General features: G+C 35.9%; 1 pseudogene; it reads right to left on the minus strand.

Annotated features, from left to right (window-relative positions):
• Nucleotides 1-5,092: 5,092 nt before the first annotated feature.
• The window catches only part of LOC148775824 (histone-lysine N-methyltransferase SETMAR-like), a 65,202-nt pseudogene continuing 53,155 nt past the window's right edge, over nucleotides 5,093-17,139 (minus strand).

Below are 17,139 nucleotides of genomic sequence, written 5' to 3' on the forward strand. Positions count from 1 at the left end.
TCCCACTCTGCTCCCATACCCCTTTCTCTCTCTCTCTTTTTAAAAAATTAATTTTTTATTTTGATTGGAGGCTAATTACTTTACAATATTGTGGTGATTTTTGCCATACTTCTCTTTTTATCTCTATGGCACCTATGCTTTGTATTGCTTGCTGATTTAAATGTCTGTCTTCCTCTTAGCCCTTTGCATGGAATGAAATTTCTCCTGCTACTTCATTATACAGCTATTTGATAAACCAAACAATGATGAATGTTTCTAGTCATTCTCATATTGAAAAGGCATAGTTTCTCACAAACTTATGAAACACCATCATTTCCACAAACTCAGATGCCTGTTATCCTAAATCTCTTCATATGAACTCTCTCTTCATGGGAGGTTTGCATTTATCTCTGTTTATTAAAGATCTGTAGCTGAAATAATTCAGGTAAGGCACTTAGATCATTATATGACACATAGAAAGTTCTCCCTTCCCCCAGTGCTATATCATAATGGCTATATTCATTATACTCGCCTTCTTTTTTTATAATGGTTGGAAGAATAGCTGTTGTAAGTGGAATATTTTAGACAATCAACATTTATTTTTCTGAATGTTTCTTTTTTCTTTAAATGTTTATTTTAATTTAGAGTCAACCATCTTATTGTAAAAATCATTCATATTACTGCTTTGCCAATATTTTTGTCAATTCTTTCCAAATTCTTTCACTCTCTAAATTTATAGAATTGCATGATGGTACTAGACAGTACTCCACTAAGTAGAGTAGGATTTTCCAACAGTTTTCACATATTATGATACATAGTTATTTCTATCTATTATTACTTGTAGTGGTAACAGTTTTGTTATTCACTTGTTACTTTCTTAATAAATAAAAAGCACATTTGAACAATTAGAGTATTCAAATAGAAAAGATAAATGGATATTGTTGAAAAGATTTTTAAATCTAAAGCAGAGAATATATCAGACTATGTATAAAAATAAAGAAGAAAGAGCACAGAAATAAATATATAGAGATGATGAGTGAGTGGAGTACCATAAGAAGGTGTGATGGAATTTTAACTAGATGTGAAAATAGATGGAACAAGGTTATGAAACTGAAAAACACCTTCCATAATGAAGAAAGCATTACTGAAGTCTCTGTCCCTCTGGAAGAAGGCATCGTTACTACAGAGAAGCTAGAGCTAGAGATGGCAAAGCAGGTATAAGAAAGCTTCCTAGGTCCTCCACCCTCCTGCCTTATGAGATCCAACTTTTAAAAATCCAAAGTTTCCTTTAAAATAATTAGTTTAATTAACTCAAATGTTATACTATATAAGAAATGTAGGAATTTAAAAGTTGGAAGAGTAGAAAAAGGAATGCCCTAGAATCCTCTTTTACCCTACCCATTGAGCATGAATAAAAACTACATCTGTCAAAGTATTTTTCACTTCATGTTTATGTAAAATCAAAATATTCCCAGTTCCTTTCCTCTTCTTTCTTTCTCTGTTTCATAACTGACTTAAATGACCTTCCTCTTTATGCACCCACAATAAAACAACATGTTCCCCAAAGAAAAACAAATGTACTAGATTGAGAAATTTTCAGCAAAATGAACTCCTTCAAAAAAGAGACCTAAAAGTAGAAAATGATACATGTGGGTGGATTATACTCCTTGGTGTCCTGAAATACTTTCATCATTTGGAGATCTGCTTCTAAGCATTTTATTTGAAACAAGATGTTGCATTGTTTTTTCTTGTCTATATCACACTAATACACTAAGGTATTGCAAATGGGCATGCACCTGACAACTGATTCATTCCCCACTGGGAAAATGCACGGCACCTAAAAATGTCTACACTAAGGACAAGCAAATCCTGGCTCCAGGTCAGGTTTATAGTGTCTGATCAGGTATTTGTTCTCAAGTGCAAGAATAAAGTATGTTAAGAAGCATAGTCGTCATAAAAGCTTTTCCTTTTCTTTGTTTTGAGTCCGAAGCAATCTTTTATATATTAATACTAATGAGGCTGCACTCTTGCTCACTTCCTTTTTATTCAGATATTATAAATCACACACTAAAGAACATTAGACTACAGTACAACCTTCAAATTGTTTCTCATTTTTGCCTGACTTTTATATTTTTACAGTTGAGTAGAACTATTCTATAGTAACTGTCTTTGAGTTTCCTTCTCCTGGATTAACTTATAAATGAAACTACCTGAAGATACATCAGGGAATCAATATCCTCTACGTTGGGTTTCAAGATAAAACTACCTTGTATCAATTTTTATTCTGTAACATTTGCTATTACAGGAAGGTAGGGAGATAGGTGTATGCACACACACACACACACACACACACTCACACACACACACATATATATATATAGATATAGATAGATAGAGAATTTCATTTCCATAAAGTAAAATAAAGAATATGGAGTAAGTCTTACATCAGGACTTTGCTATATTGCAACACTGAAACCCAGAAGTTAAAGTATAAAATTTCCCACCAGAAATTAAGAACACATAAAGCAACTCAATAAATGAATTATATTAGAAATCCTTCATTTTTGTGGAAATGAAAAAAATAGTTTTATATTTAAAACCAGAATGTTTCATGTATTGTACAGTATGTATGTCTGTGTACTCAGTTGCTCAGCCTGTAGACCTCCAGGCTTCTCTGTCCATGGGATTTCCCAGGCAAGAATATGGAGTGGGTTGCTATTTCCTTCTCTAGAGTATCTTCCTGTCCCAGGGATAAAACCTGCATCTCCTGTTTGGCAGGCAGATTCTTTACCACTGAGTCAACTGGGAAGATTTCAGTTCAGTTCAGTTCAGTCGCTCAGTCGTGTCCGACTCTCCGCGACCCCATGAATCACAGCACGCCAGGCCTCCCTGTCCATCACCAACTCCCGGAGTACATTCAAACTCATGTCCACAGAGTCGGTGATGCCATCCAGCCATCTCATTCTCTGTCGTCCCCGTCTCCTCCCACCCCCAATTCTTCTCAGCATCAGACTCTTTTCCAGTGAGTCAACTCGTCGCATGAGGGGGCCAAAGTATTGCAGTTTCAGCTTTAGCGTCAGTCCTTCCAATGAACACCCAGGATCGATCTCCCTTAGAATGGACTGGTTGGATCTCCTTGTGGTACAAGGGACTCTCAAGAGTCTTGGCATATTAATCCACTAGCCATCAAAAATGTTTCCAATTGTGTCCAATAATTTTCATGTTTTTTTCTTGTTACTTATAATATGTAGTCCTATGCTTTTCTGCAACATGTCTTGTCTTTCTTCCTAATTTGTAAACCCCTTGTTTACAAATAATGTCATAACGAATATTTTCATCAACTATATCATAATCTCTAGTAGAATTAATTGACACATTTAGTTCTTTGCAATTTCCTGCAGTTAAATTAATTGAATATATACATTTCTGTAATAGCAAATTTTAAGTCATTGATGGCATGAACCAAAAGTAGGTTTTATTGATATATGCTTTGATATTTACTGTCAGATGATATGACTCAATATTCATCTGGTAAAATATATGTATGTATCTTTAATTTGTCAACTTTAAACAATCTAACATATGATCATTTGAGTATGCTCTGTGACCATCACTTTCCACTGGAGTCTAGAACCCTATGGTGTTTGGTATATGCAGTTTCATCATAATATTATTAAAGATTTACTATAGTCGAGGATGCTGATAGGAGCACCTCCTTGGATGTGCTAGACCCATCTATTTGAACTTTATTCTGGGACAGGCTTCCTCAAATTGTGAGTACAGATGACTTAAATAAGAATGAAATTGGTTACTTTATAAAAACTGAAATACTTAGGCACCACCCCAGATCATTTGGGCACAGATATCCACATATTTGCAATTTTAACAGGCCCCTTGTGTGATTATTGAATGTCTAAAGCCGAAGAATTTATGCTTTTGAACTGTGGTGCTGGAGAAGACTCTTTGAGAGTCCCTTGGACTGCAAGGAGATCCAACCAGTCCATTCTAAAGGAGATCAGTCCTGGGTGTTCATTGGAAGGACTGATGCTAAAGCTGAAACTCCAATACTTTGGCCACCTCATGTGACGAGTTGACTCACTGGAAAAGAGTCTGATGCTGGGAGCGATTGGGAGTAGGAGGAGATGGGGACAACAGAGAATGAGGTGGCTGGATGGCATCACTGACTTGATGGACATGAGTTTGAGTGAACTCCGGGAGTTGGTGATGGACAGGGAGGCCTGGCGTGCTGTGATTCATGGGGTTGCTAAGAGTCGGACATGACTGAGCAACTGAACTGAACTGAACTGAAAGCCTAAAAATCACTGCTGTATGATCTGAATTTCAGAGACTCATAAGAGCATTTGTAAATGTGCTTGTGTAAAATCAAATCACTTTCTTCAAAAAACTTACTATTCTATTTTGCATGTGGTCAAACATTATTTTAATTTTTTTGTTGGATAAAAAAAAATTAAAGCAAAGAGAATCATCTTGTATACAATCAACACTTAACAGATATTTCTAATGCAATACAAATCCTGAGATTTATTTTAAATTTTAATATACATTGTTTAATATTCTCTTTTGTGTTCTGTTATATAATTTCGGAATGTTTACTGTAGCACCACTGCTAGTTTTCTGAAATAAGTTACAAAAGAAATTTCCTCCCTGCCCCTTGGATTACAGCATGTAGAAACTTGTCCTCCACTGTCAACAAGACAGGCTTTATACCTTAATGTGAACACATAGAAGCATACAACAGGTCACTCCAAATGATAGATGAGAGGTATCTCTCAACAGTTTGAAATGAGTCTTAAGTGAAATATGTAGCTTTTACTAGGAAACCAATTTCATTATTAATATTGTGACTGGCAAATTTACAAAGATTTATGGGCTAACAGGATATTGAATCATATGTTTTTTAAGCATTTTCATACTATTAGATGGTTTGTCTTAATTTTTTCTTGATATATACTTAGTAAATTTATGCTTTATTTTTTAGGGAAATTTCTTAAAAGGTTGCTAAAGGTCACTTAATTATTAAGTTGGTACAAGAGCAATATGATTTTGGAATGTGAATTTTAAATCACTATAACTAGGCTCAAGCACATCTTTATTAATCAAAATAAGAACCATTAAAATCAACATATTTTTGTCGATGAGAAATGTTTATTTATTCCTAGCATAAAGATCCATGCTTCAGGATTCAAAGAACTCTTGTAAAGTATCTGCTGGTTGTGGAAGCATTTTCCCTGCAAAAAGTTGTTGAGATGCTTGAAGAAGTGGTAGTCTGTTGGTGGGAGTTCTGGTGAAAATCGCAGATGAGGCAAAATTTTGTAAACCAATTTGTTTAACTTTTGATGTGTTGATTGTGCAACCTATGGTTGGGCATTGTTGTTGAGAAGAGTTGGGCCCTTTCTGTTGACCAATTTTGGCTGAAGGCATTGCAGTTTTCAGTATGTCTTATCAATTTGTGGAGCATACTTCTCAGATGTAATGGTTTCACCAGAATTCAGAAGTTGTAGTGGATCAGACCAGCAGCAGACCACCAAACAGTGACCATGACCTTTTTTTGTGTGTGTGCAAGATTGGCTTTGGGAAGTGATTTGGAACTTCTTTTCTGTCCAACCACTGAGCTGGTCATCATCGGTTGCCATATAAAATCCACTTTTTGTCACATGTTATAATTCGATTGAGAAATGGTTTGCTGTTATTGCATAGAAAAAGAGGTGATGTCATTTCAAAACAATTTTCTGATATGCAGTCAGGTCATGTTGTTGTTAGGTTGTTCAGTCATCTCCAATTCTTTGTGACCTCATGGACTGCAGCATGCCAGGCTTCCCTGTCCTTCACTATCTCCCAGAGTTTGATCAAACTCATGTCCATAGAGACAATGATGCCATCCAACCATCTTATCCTCTGTCACCTCCTTCTCCTCCTGCCTTCAGGTTTTCCCAGCATCAGAGACTTTTCTAGTGAATCAGCTCTTTGCATGAGGTGGCCAAACTATTGGAGCTTCAGCATCAGTTGTTCCAATGAGCATTTAGGGCTGATTTCCTTTAGGATTGACTGATTTGATCTCCTTGCAGTCCAAAGGACTCTCAAGAGTCTTCTCAAACACCACAGTTCAAAAGTATCAATTCTTCTGTGCCCAGCCTTCTCTATGGTCTAGCTTTCACATTCATACATGACTTCTGGAAACCATAGCTTTGACAAGACAGAGTTTTGTCATCAACTGATATCTCTGCTTTTTAATATACTGTCTAGTTTTGTCATAACTTTTCTTTCAAGGAGAAAATATCTTTTAATTTCATGGCTGCAATCACTGCCTGTAGTGATTTGAGAGAAAAAATTTCCCCACATATTTGCCATGAAGTGATGGGACTGGATACCATAATCTTTGTTTTATGAATGTTAAGTTTTCACTCTCCTCTTTCACTTTCATCAAGAGGTTCTTTAGTTCCTCTTTGCTTTCTGTCATAAGGGTGGTATCATCTGCATATCTGAGGTTATTGATATTTCTCCCAGGGATATTGGTTTCAGCTTGTGCTTCATCCAGCCCAGCATTTCACATGATGTACTCTGCATATAAGTTGAATAAGCAGGGTAATAATATACAGCCTTGACATACCCCCTTCCCAGTTTGGAACCAGTTCGTTGTTCTAGGTCCAGTTCTAACTGTTGCATCTTGATCTGCATATGGGTTTCTCAGGAGGCAGGTAAACTGACCTGGTATTTTCATCTCTTTGTTGTTTCGTAGAGTAAGAGAAGATGACACTTCAAAATGATTTTTTGTTTGATTTGTGGTCAGTTCATGAGACACTAATTTAATGAGCTTTTTTACCTTCCCAATTTTCTTCAAATACCGAATGACTGTAGAATGGTCAATGCTGAGTTCTTCTGCAACTTCTTGTATAGTTGTAAGAGGATCAGCTTCAGTGACCTTCTCAATTGACCATTGACAGCCACTGTTCTCCTCATCTTCAAGGGTCTTCTCCCCCTTGCAAATCTTCTTAAACCACCATAGCACTGTATATTTGTTAGCAGTTCCTGGGTCAAATGCATTATTGATATTGTGAATTGTCTCTGTGGCTTTATAACTCCTTTTGAACATGAATTAAAAAATCCCTCAAATTTGCTTTTGTCTAGCATCATTTCTGAGGTTATTGATATTTCTCCTGGCAATCTTGATTCCAGCTTGTGCTTCTTCCAGTCCAGCGTTTCTCATGATGTACTCTGCATATAAGTTAAATAAGCAGGGTGACAATATACAGCCTTGATGTACTCCTTTTCCTATTTGGAACCAGTCTATTGTTCCATGTCCAGTTCTAACTGTTGCTTCCTGACCTACATACAGGTTTCTCAAGAGGCAGGTCAGGTGGTCTGGTATTCCCATCTCTTTCAGAATTTTCCACAGTTTATTGTGATCCACACAGTCAAAGGCTTTGGCATAGTCAATAAAGCAGAAATAGATGTTTTTCTGGAACTCTTGCTTTTTTGATGATCCAGCGGATGTTGACAATTTGATCTCTGGTTCCTCTGCCTTTTCTAAAACCAACTTGAACATCTGGAATTCATGGTTCATGTATTGTTGAAGCCTGGCTTGGAGAATTTTGAGCATGACTTTACTAGCATGTGAAATGAATGCAATTGTGAGGTAGTTTGAGCATTCTTTGGCATTGCCTTTCTTTGGGATTGAAATGAAAACTGATTAAAGTGAAAGAGGAGAGTGAAAAAGTTGGCTTAAAGCTCAACATTCAGAAAACTAAGATCATGGCATCTGGTCCCATCACTTCACGGGAAATAGATGGGGAAGCAGTGGAAACAGTGTCAGACTTTATTTTTGGGGGCTCCAAAATCACCGCGGATGCTGATTGCAGCCATGAAATTAAAAGACGCTTACTCCTTGGAAAGAAAGTTATGACCAACCTAGATAGCATATTAAAAAGCAGAGACAATACTTTGCCAACAAAGGTCTGTCTAGTCAAGGCTATGGTTTTTCCCGTGGTCATGTATGGATATGAGAGTTGGACTGTGAAGAAAGCTGAGCACCGAAGAATTGATGCTTTTGAACTGTGGTGCTGGAGAAGACTCTTGAGAGTCCCTTGGACTGCAAGGAGATCCAACCAGTCCATTCTAAAGGAGATCAATCCTGGGTGTTCATTGGAAGGACTGATGCTGAAGCTGAAACTCCAATACTTTGGCCACCTCATGCGACGAGCTGACTCACTGGAAAAGAGTCTGATGCTGGGAAGGATTGGGGGAAGGAGGAGAAGGGGACGACAGAGAATGAGATGGCTGGATGGCATCACTGACTTGATGGACATGACTTTGAGTGAACTCCGGGATTTGGTGATGGACAGGGAGGCCTGGTGTGCTGTGATTCATGGGGTCGCAAAGAGTTGGACACGACTGAGCGACTGAACTGAACTGAACTGAATTCAAAACAAAAATATATGCTCAGACTTAGAGAATTAACTTATGGTTATCAGTGGGAAGGGTGGAGGGAGGATTGACTGGGAGTTTAGGAATGACATGTAAAAAAGCAAAAAAGCGTTACCAGTTTAAAGAAAAAAAGAAAAGAATGGCTAAACAACAAAGTCCCACTGTATTGTATAGGGCCTGGAGAAGGAAATGGCAACCCACTCCAGTATTCTTGCCTGGAGAATCCTATGGACAGAGGAGCCTGATGGGCTACAGTCCATTGGGTTGCACAGAGTTGAACATGACTGAAGCAACTTAGCACACACATGGTATAGGGAACTATATTCAATATCCAGTAATAAAGAAAAATGAGAAAGAGTATAAAATATATATATACATATATATATGTCATATATAACTAAATCACTTTGCTGTAGACCAGAAACTAACATAGTATTGTAAATCAATACTACTTCAATAAAAAATAAATTTTAAAGTAAGATTCCTAGATAAAAGATTATGATGATTTCAGATTTGATAGATACTAAGTTTTCTTTATTACTACCAAGGTTGTGCCAGACCAGAAATGACCAACTTTAAATTAAAAAAAAAAATAATTCCAGTCTAAGAGTCAAACATTACATTATACAGTGATAACTATTATCTATTGGTTTTTTTTTTTTTTTAATATCAGTGGGTTAGCCTTTTATATTAGTTTCTTTTGCTATTTGGAAGGTAGTCATTCATTGTTTAAAAGTATCATTGCCAGTGATTCGTCAGGAAACAGAGAAATGGGATTACTAATACCCTACATACGATCATTCTATCCTCATTAAGTAATTTAGTTTTTTCTGTTTTCTCTATTATGTCCAGGATTAGGGAACTGGACAGGAATGGTTGCTTTTCCTTAAAGAGAAGACTCTCTGAAGAGACAGTGCCTTTTGTTGGGGAAGTAAGCAGGGATGCACATGTAAATCTGACTGTTCAGATTACTGCCTCAATTTGCTAGAAGCACATTTTGTCAAAATATATGCCAGACTACCTAGAGTTTAAGAGCTTGAGAAATGTACAGACAACTGCTCCAGACCTATTGAATTAGAATCTCTGGAAAGTCAGGGCAGGAATCTACATTTTGACATTGCCCATATGCAGACTATAATTTGAATACCAATACTTTGAGGGAAAAAAAAATAAAGAGAGCCAATTTATATGTAATCATTAAATTTTACATTCAAGAACTAAATTGAACAAATAATTTGAAATGCCTACTATAGACCACAGTTTTGTTTTGTTTTGGTAAAAAGGAGAACTGTTAAGATATATAATTTAAAGAGGAAATATACGTTAAGACTGAATACACTGCTTCTCAATGTCCTTTGCACAATTTAATCAGCTGCAATTATCCTGCTTAGATAAAACAGGAAAGGCTCAACATAAAACAGTTGTTTTGCTTGTTCTATGTAATCACTATAAACAAGCACAGCAGGTAGATCCCTGAAACAGTTGTGAGCCTGAAGAGGAAAGGTTTAAAAATAGTAAAGACACTTTTCATACAAACTTGAGGTGTTACTTCTCACTCTTTACAGTGAATGACTGTCCATGTCTCTTTATATTCAATGTTACTGATTTCAGAAACCTCATAATACCTGTTGACAGATTTAAAAAATGAACATTTTTTCTTTTCTTACATCTGTGAAGGTAAAATTAGCTTCTTTGTTCACAGCAGTTATACTTGGCAATATTTCACATTAGGTAGAGGTTATATCTTCCAATTGGTACCTCTAAACTTTTCTTTGTAGATGCACAGAATCAAAAATACTTTGTAATGTAGTCCATAATAAGAGAAAGTAATAATATGTGGCCATTAAAAGTCTCTGTGTGGAAAACAACTGTGTTTTATTTAAAACACATGTTTTTGTGTTTATAAGGTAGTCTATCTTCTTTAATCTTGAAATAGTTAGTGGCAGGGCTGATAAAAATCTGGGACCCATGTTACCCAAAACATTCTTGAAGCACTCTGAATTACAGAAGTTCAAGAGAAGGAGGGAAGCTTAATGATCTCTGACAGAAAGAATTATTAGTCTTTTACTTGATGTAACATGAATGATATATCATATTCACATGCTTAATATGTTCTGCATATACCCTGCTCTTGATGATTCAGGGATTTTTCAGAGCAGCAGAGCAATTAGCAACAGAGATTCTTTATCAATTAATCTGCTTAAATCTGCTCCCATTAGTATCCTTTATTCTTAGCCTCCATAAGGATAAAAAGGCAACAATTTAATTAGGAGAAATTTCCTCACAGTAAACACATGTAATGGTTTCTTTACCATAGAGAACTTTTGTGGTCTGGAAAAAGCAAATGAAGAATGAAAGGGGGTAGTCTATTAAAGGGTGTGAAAAGCCCTATGAGATCAAGCTGTTCATTCTTTGCACAGACAGGGAAGTAATGGGGCCCTAAGCAGGCTTGAAACTGGCCTGATCCTCCTCAAGCAGAGTGTAATCATATTACCCCGTGATTTTGATTGAAGTCATTTGTTTTTTGTTAGTAGATAATTAGTTATAAAATATTTGAATATACTTTTTGAAATAATTAAAGCTGCATAATATTTTAAATTTATATTCTGTTAGGTTATTTTCTCCACAACTGTACAGCAATGCAGAATACAAAGGTTGTTCCCCACATTCAACTCACTTTATTTTATTTGGGGATATGGAAAAATTTCAGGGTTGAAAAAAGATCCTAGTATATTATATGATACTCTGTTCATATTCTTTTCAAGAGAAAGGATATTTGCAGTTATTCAAGAGAGTAATTAGAAATGATTACTAATAAAAAGTTTTATGAAAATATTAAATATATTTTATTATATGCCTTAAAAAAGTGGGCATTAAATCTGAATCCAGTGGTTTTATTTAGTTTTTATTTTTATAGAAACATTATTATAAAAACATTTCCAACTTTAAAATATTAAGAAACTTTAAAAATTTAAGAGAGGAAGCTTCATGTTGCTAAAAGATAAACTGGGTACTGTAATGGTTTCATTTTCACGTAGGGGAGAAGGGCTTCAGGCTCTGAAAATCAGCTGCCCATTTTGTCAACTTCTGACCACAGAGCTAATTTAAAAAGAAAATCCTTTAAAATATCTAGTATGGTTTTAGTTGGGAGAAGTAAATATTCTTTGCAATAATGAACAACACCTTGGAAGTAAAAGGAGTCCCCAGAAAAGATGCAAAGGATACTCTGCTCCCAAGTTCCAGAGTCACTCCAAAGATAAACACGGAAACAGTTCCCTAAGAGCTGGCAGCAACATTAGGACCCAAGCTGCAAATGGAGTATACCCACATTTCTGTTCAGCAATATTTTGGGGGTGCCCATCCAACATGAATTCTCAGGACGCAATAACAAGACGAACAAGAAGGCACTAGCTGTCCCTGGGTTGGAAAGGATCTATAAGCAATGGGTACCTGAAAGCAAATTCACAAGTCCCAATTCAAAGATTGAATTCTTACAACATTTTTTGCCTGCCAATCTGAATTTGGAAAGGAAGGGACAACATGAAATTGTACCTCTGTCTCTCAACCAAGCACTACAGTAGAGATCTGGGAAAGCTGACTCTGGTAAAAAATTTTCCCTTTGCTGGTGTCTGCCACTTTTCCCAGGATCCTGTGTCTGCAGGCTCTGAATGAGCTGGATGAAGGATTAGGTCTCATCACAGCCACCTGCAGAAGAGGAAAAGTCATTTTCCTTCTACCCTTTGTGATAAATGCTTGGCTGAGACCCCTTTATCTCTAGGATACCTGGTAGGGGCAAAAGCTTACGTAGTTAAAAATTCTCCTCTGAGGCCATTGTAATTCAAGACTATCTTTAGTAAAATTAACCTGATTGTTCAGTTTTAAAGCAACATTTTACTCGAAGTTCCACACTGGATTCTGTTCAGTTTCAGTCAGACCCAGTTTGATCCCAGATCCAGTCTGATTTTGAAGCTGGAACAAGCCTGAAAAAAGAAATGCTCAAATAAAGTGTGAAAACTCATAAAGCAAATCTGCAGAGTCAGGATCCAGAGAGACCTCCAGAGGCAGCAAGAAAGCAGTGAGCTCAAGAAGCTCCACAGACCTCTGTGTCAGGAACAAGGAAGTTGTAGTAGATAAAAGAGGGGCTTGGTTATCACAAGGTGTTTTCATTTAGGGAATGACAGAGATCTATCAGGATGATTACCTCACTAGTGCTGATCTGACTGGGTGACTCCTGATTCACTGGTTTAAGATTCTGTTTCTTGGAGAGCCAACACTGTGAGTCTTGGTTTGGTGCTGTGGGGCTTAGCATAAGTGACTCCATTTTGGGTCTGCTGTCTTCTTTTTAACAGTGCTCAATCAAACTTTGTTTAGAGACATTTATGATTAGATAGGATATAAGTTTTAAACTCAAAGATTTACCATTATGGGTATACTTATTTGGCGATGTCAGGAAAGTAAAGACATGAACATATTTTCTGATAGGATTAGTCCTTACTTCATATTTTTGTATGTTGGGATAATTTAAAATAGTTGCATTTTGTGTTTTTACATGTATAGTTGTTGAATTAAATGTAGTACTTCAGTAAATATTTGAAAGAAGGTTATTTTTCCTTTAGTTCTCCTACTTATGATTTTTTGCTAGATGATTCTGAACTGTAAGCAGCATGCTGTTCAAAAATGAGTTTGAGGTTTGGGATCAAACACACCTGCTCTAATGCTGACTTTGCCACTTAAACTTGTAGAAACAGGGACAGGCTATTTAATTTTTCTGAATTTCAGTTTCCCCCGTGTAAAATGGAGATAATAATATCCAAGGATTAAAGGTATTTTGGTTAAATGTAAGAAATATGTAACTGCTAATTTTCTAAACACAATAAATATTCTCTTTCCTCCTATACCTCGGTAGAGACTTCATTTCGGGCACCTTTGTATATCCAGCTTTTAGCATAATACTCTTCCCTGTGGCATACAAAACTAAATTCTGTTGATAACTGCTTTTTGGAAAAATAAGCTTTTAAAGAATAAACTTTATATAAAAATCATATTTTAGCATATCTCTTACCTGACAGCTGAGGGTTTTTTTTAAAGAAAATTTAAATGAAGTAATGTTTATTAAAGATAAAGATTTTATTAATTTTATTTCTATGACAATGTTCTATATAATTAGAAAATAATTACCATTGTTTGGTATTTTGCTTGTTTACTCTGCTTTCTTGGATTATTCTATTGTAAAATAAATGTGTGATGCTTATAAAAGTATTTGTCTAGGAGATATTAAAATTGATGCTCTGTTACCACAACTGGTTCTAACCAAAAGAAACTAGTAAAGAACTATGAACTTTCAGTGATCTAAAGATGCCAGAGCTTTATGGGAACTAGCTGAAGACTTTTCTGATTATTGCATTTAAATTATGCAATGACTTAACATATGAGATTCAATCCAGGGAGCTGGCTCTCTATCCTTAGTTAGCATAACTTGCTTGAAACTACCATCAGCCTCAGCCAACTCTCTCCCTGTTCCCCACACCACTAAGAGGGTCCAGCACTTAAAATCCTGGGTTTCTTTCCCTGAATCAGTGTAACTACACAGCACACATCACTGCCAGGCAATTCCTTATGTCCACATACTCAGATACTTGTTTTAATGCTGTTTTATTTTTTTTAGTTCTGGTGATCTTCTTTTAAATTATTTTAAAAAATGGTTAAAAATCACATGACTATAGGAGTGCGTACTTGGAAAATGAGATGATCTTTTACATTAGTAAAGGCTATGCTTCCCAACTGGGTAGCTGTGAGCCCCATAGAGCACCCGAGCAATTGAAATTTGTCTGGTCAGGTTGAGATGCACTGGAAGTGTAAAATACACAGTATTTCTGAAAACAGTAAACACACACACGTGCATTGTAAAAATCTTAATATTTTATACCGATTGCATGTTGAAGTGATGATATTTTGGTATTTTGGATACATTGCTTGAATAAATACATTATTAAAGCCAGTTTTACTTCATTTCACTTTTAAAATATGACTCATAAAATATCTGAAGTGCCTCAGACAGTAAAGAATCTGCCTGCAGTGCAGAAGACTTGGCTTCTATCCATGGGTCGGGAAGATCCCCTGGAGAAGGGAGTGACAACCTACTCCAGTATTCTTGCCTGGAGAATCCCATGGACAGAGGAGCCTGGTGGACTGCAGTCTATGGGGTTCACAAAGAGTTGGACACTACTGACTGACTAACACACACAAACATGTCATGTGGCTTCCATACTTCTATCAGACAGTCCTGGTATGGATGTCAACTTGTCAGTTGTGTTTCTCTGCTCATTAACCAAGGTATCATCCCCAACTATTAAGCTGAAGGGCAGTAAAGTAGGATTGATAGAAATATGATGAAAATTTTTTATCTGGAATTCTTGGCTAAAAGAAAGGAAAAAGAAGAAGAAAAGCAGCCGATAATCCTTGCAGGTATGACAGTCCTAGGTTATTTCCAACCCTTTGGAACAGAGTTCAACAGCGCTGATGGGAGATAATACTACTGAGAATATAGATCCATGCCTTTAGTATGGACATGTAATGTCTGCTCTGAAGATAATAGTAAAGAGTATAGGAAAGGAAAAACTTTTTTCCACCATCTTAGGGTCTCTGGCTGTATCTGAAAATTAAACAGATAGAGTAACAGGAGAAAAGCATACAAATTTGATATAACTCTAATGTGACAAAGGAGGCTTTGTAAGGAAAGGAAGACCCAAAGAAACAGACCTGAGTATTTTTATGCTAGGTTTGATGACAAGTGGGCAGTTGTAGAGAAATGTGATAGGTCAGGAGTATGAGATAAGTGTAGTAAACTGGGGAAAATATAGCTGGACCTGCTTGTCTGATTCTTCTCAGTGTGCCTTTGTGCTCAGAGATAAGGATGCTCCTTTTCTCTGGGTGTAGAGAGGGCATATCTCACAGGAGGGTCTTATGACCTATTTCAAGGAAAAAGGATAGAGGAAGGTCCAAGTGAATGTCCTGCTTCTGCTCTTTTTTCAAACTCCTTAGCTTAAATATTCAATAACCAAGGTGCCTTCTTTTGGGGGCCCCAAGCTTCACCAGAGAATATCCAACATTCAAGCTTCACCAAAGAATATCCTTACAATCTGATTAGGGAAATGATGTACGACCTCAAACAAATTGCAGAAAAATTGGGCATACTGAAATTAGTCATGTACTGGAAATAATGACTAGGTGTATACTGATGTGGAAGACTAAGAAGTGGCTTATTTTATTTCATGTTAACCATATATGTTATTCCTTCAGCAAGAAAATACTGAACCCCTAGAGTTTGAAAACTGTACAACAAATAAAAGACTGTTCTGTATAAAAGGCTTCACTTAGGACTTTTAAGTATTTATTCCCATCATTTAAGTCATACTTAAAAACACAAGAAAAAGAAACAAAAATCATTTGTATATGTGGTTTAAGTTGAAATATACTCTCTTGGGGTTAAAACTGACTGATCTGAAATTTATAGTGATGATTTTTAATGACTGCCAAGCATTCCATTGAATTGATAGGTTAAACATGTATAAAATTTTTCATTTCTATTTGCAAAATGCTGCAAGGAATAATCTTTAACCCTCACATTAATTGAGAACACATCTTATATCAGTTTTTGAAGTTCACAACTAAAAAAAAAAAATTAAAGTGGAATCATAATCCATACCAGTATGGGGTACTTAGTGGAAATTTCAGCTCTCACAAATTCTTGACATGGATGCAACATGATGAAGTAGCTTCCCAAATCAATTCTATTGAACTCTGTTATGTTGGAGTTGCAGTTCAGTTAATATATGAAAGGAGAATATAATCTTAGATAACTGAATATAATTTGTGAAAGAATAATTATATCTTGAAGCAAAAGGTGACCACATGTTTTCACGTATTGTTTGAAAGTTAAACAAAAACATTTTATGTTTCAAATGAACTAAACTCTTGTTCTCTTTTGGGAAAACTTAGGTGTAGAGGTGAGGTGGAGAGAACACTTGCCTGTGTTTCTTTTCATTTGATCTGTCACCATTCAGTGGGCTTGCAACAAAAGAATGATCAAAAGTATGATTAACATCATGTATGCATGTTTCAGTCCAGTTTCCTGACAAGATATCAAATTGTCTGAGTTTTATGTGAGAAGTAATCCCAAGATCCAATGTCAGCATAATTCCCCCAAGACAGCTTAAATATTTATCATTCTCTCTTAAATCAAGTAATCTCTTAAGTTCATTTGGATTCCATTTCAACTTATATCTATCCATCAATCTGTATCTGTCTTTTTACATGGGATTATATACATATACACAGACACACAAACACACACATATTTTTTTCCTTTGTCTCTTCCAATGGATTGCTGAAACATGTGCCATTTGTGTCCCTTAATAGTACTCTAAAGAATACATAAAAAACATGTGCAGTGTTGACAAATTATATCTTTTAGAAAGTCTAAACCTGGAAAAAAAATAGGAGGAGAGACATTTATCATGATTACTAGACTACAGTCTCAGTAGGCTGGGATTATTGTAAGTAAAATTGATTTTGTCCATGATTTGATTTTAATTTAGTTTAGCAGAATCATATTCTACAAGAAACAGATATTTAATTTAGTATATTATGATGAAAAGACTTCACTTCAAAGAATTTTAATGCATTTGGTGTGATAAAAGCACTAACTATCAGGTTTTT

This window comes from Moschus berezovskii, chromosome 13 (assembly GCF_049115385.1).
Source record: "Moschus berezovskii isolate FMDL1 chromosome 13, NW_MosBer_1.0, whole genome shotgun sequence".
In the NCBI taxonomy this organism is placed as follows: Eukaryota; Metazoa; Chordata; class Mammalia; order Artiodactyla; family Moschidae; genus Moschus; species Moschus berezovskii.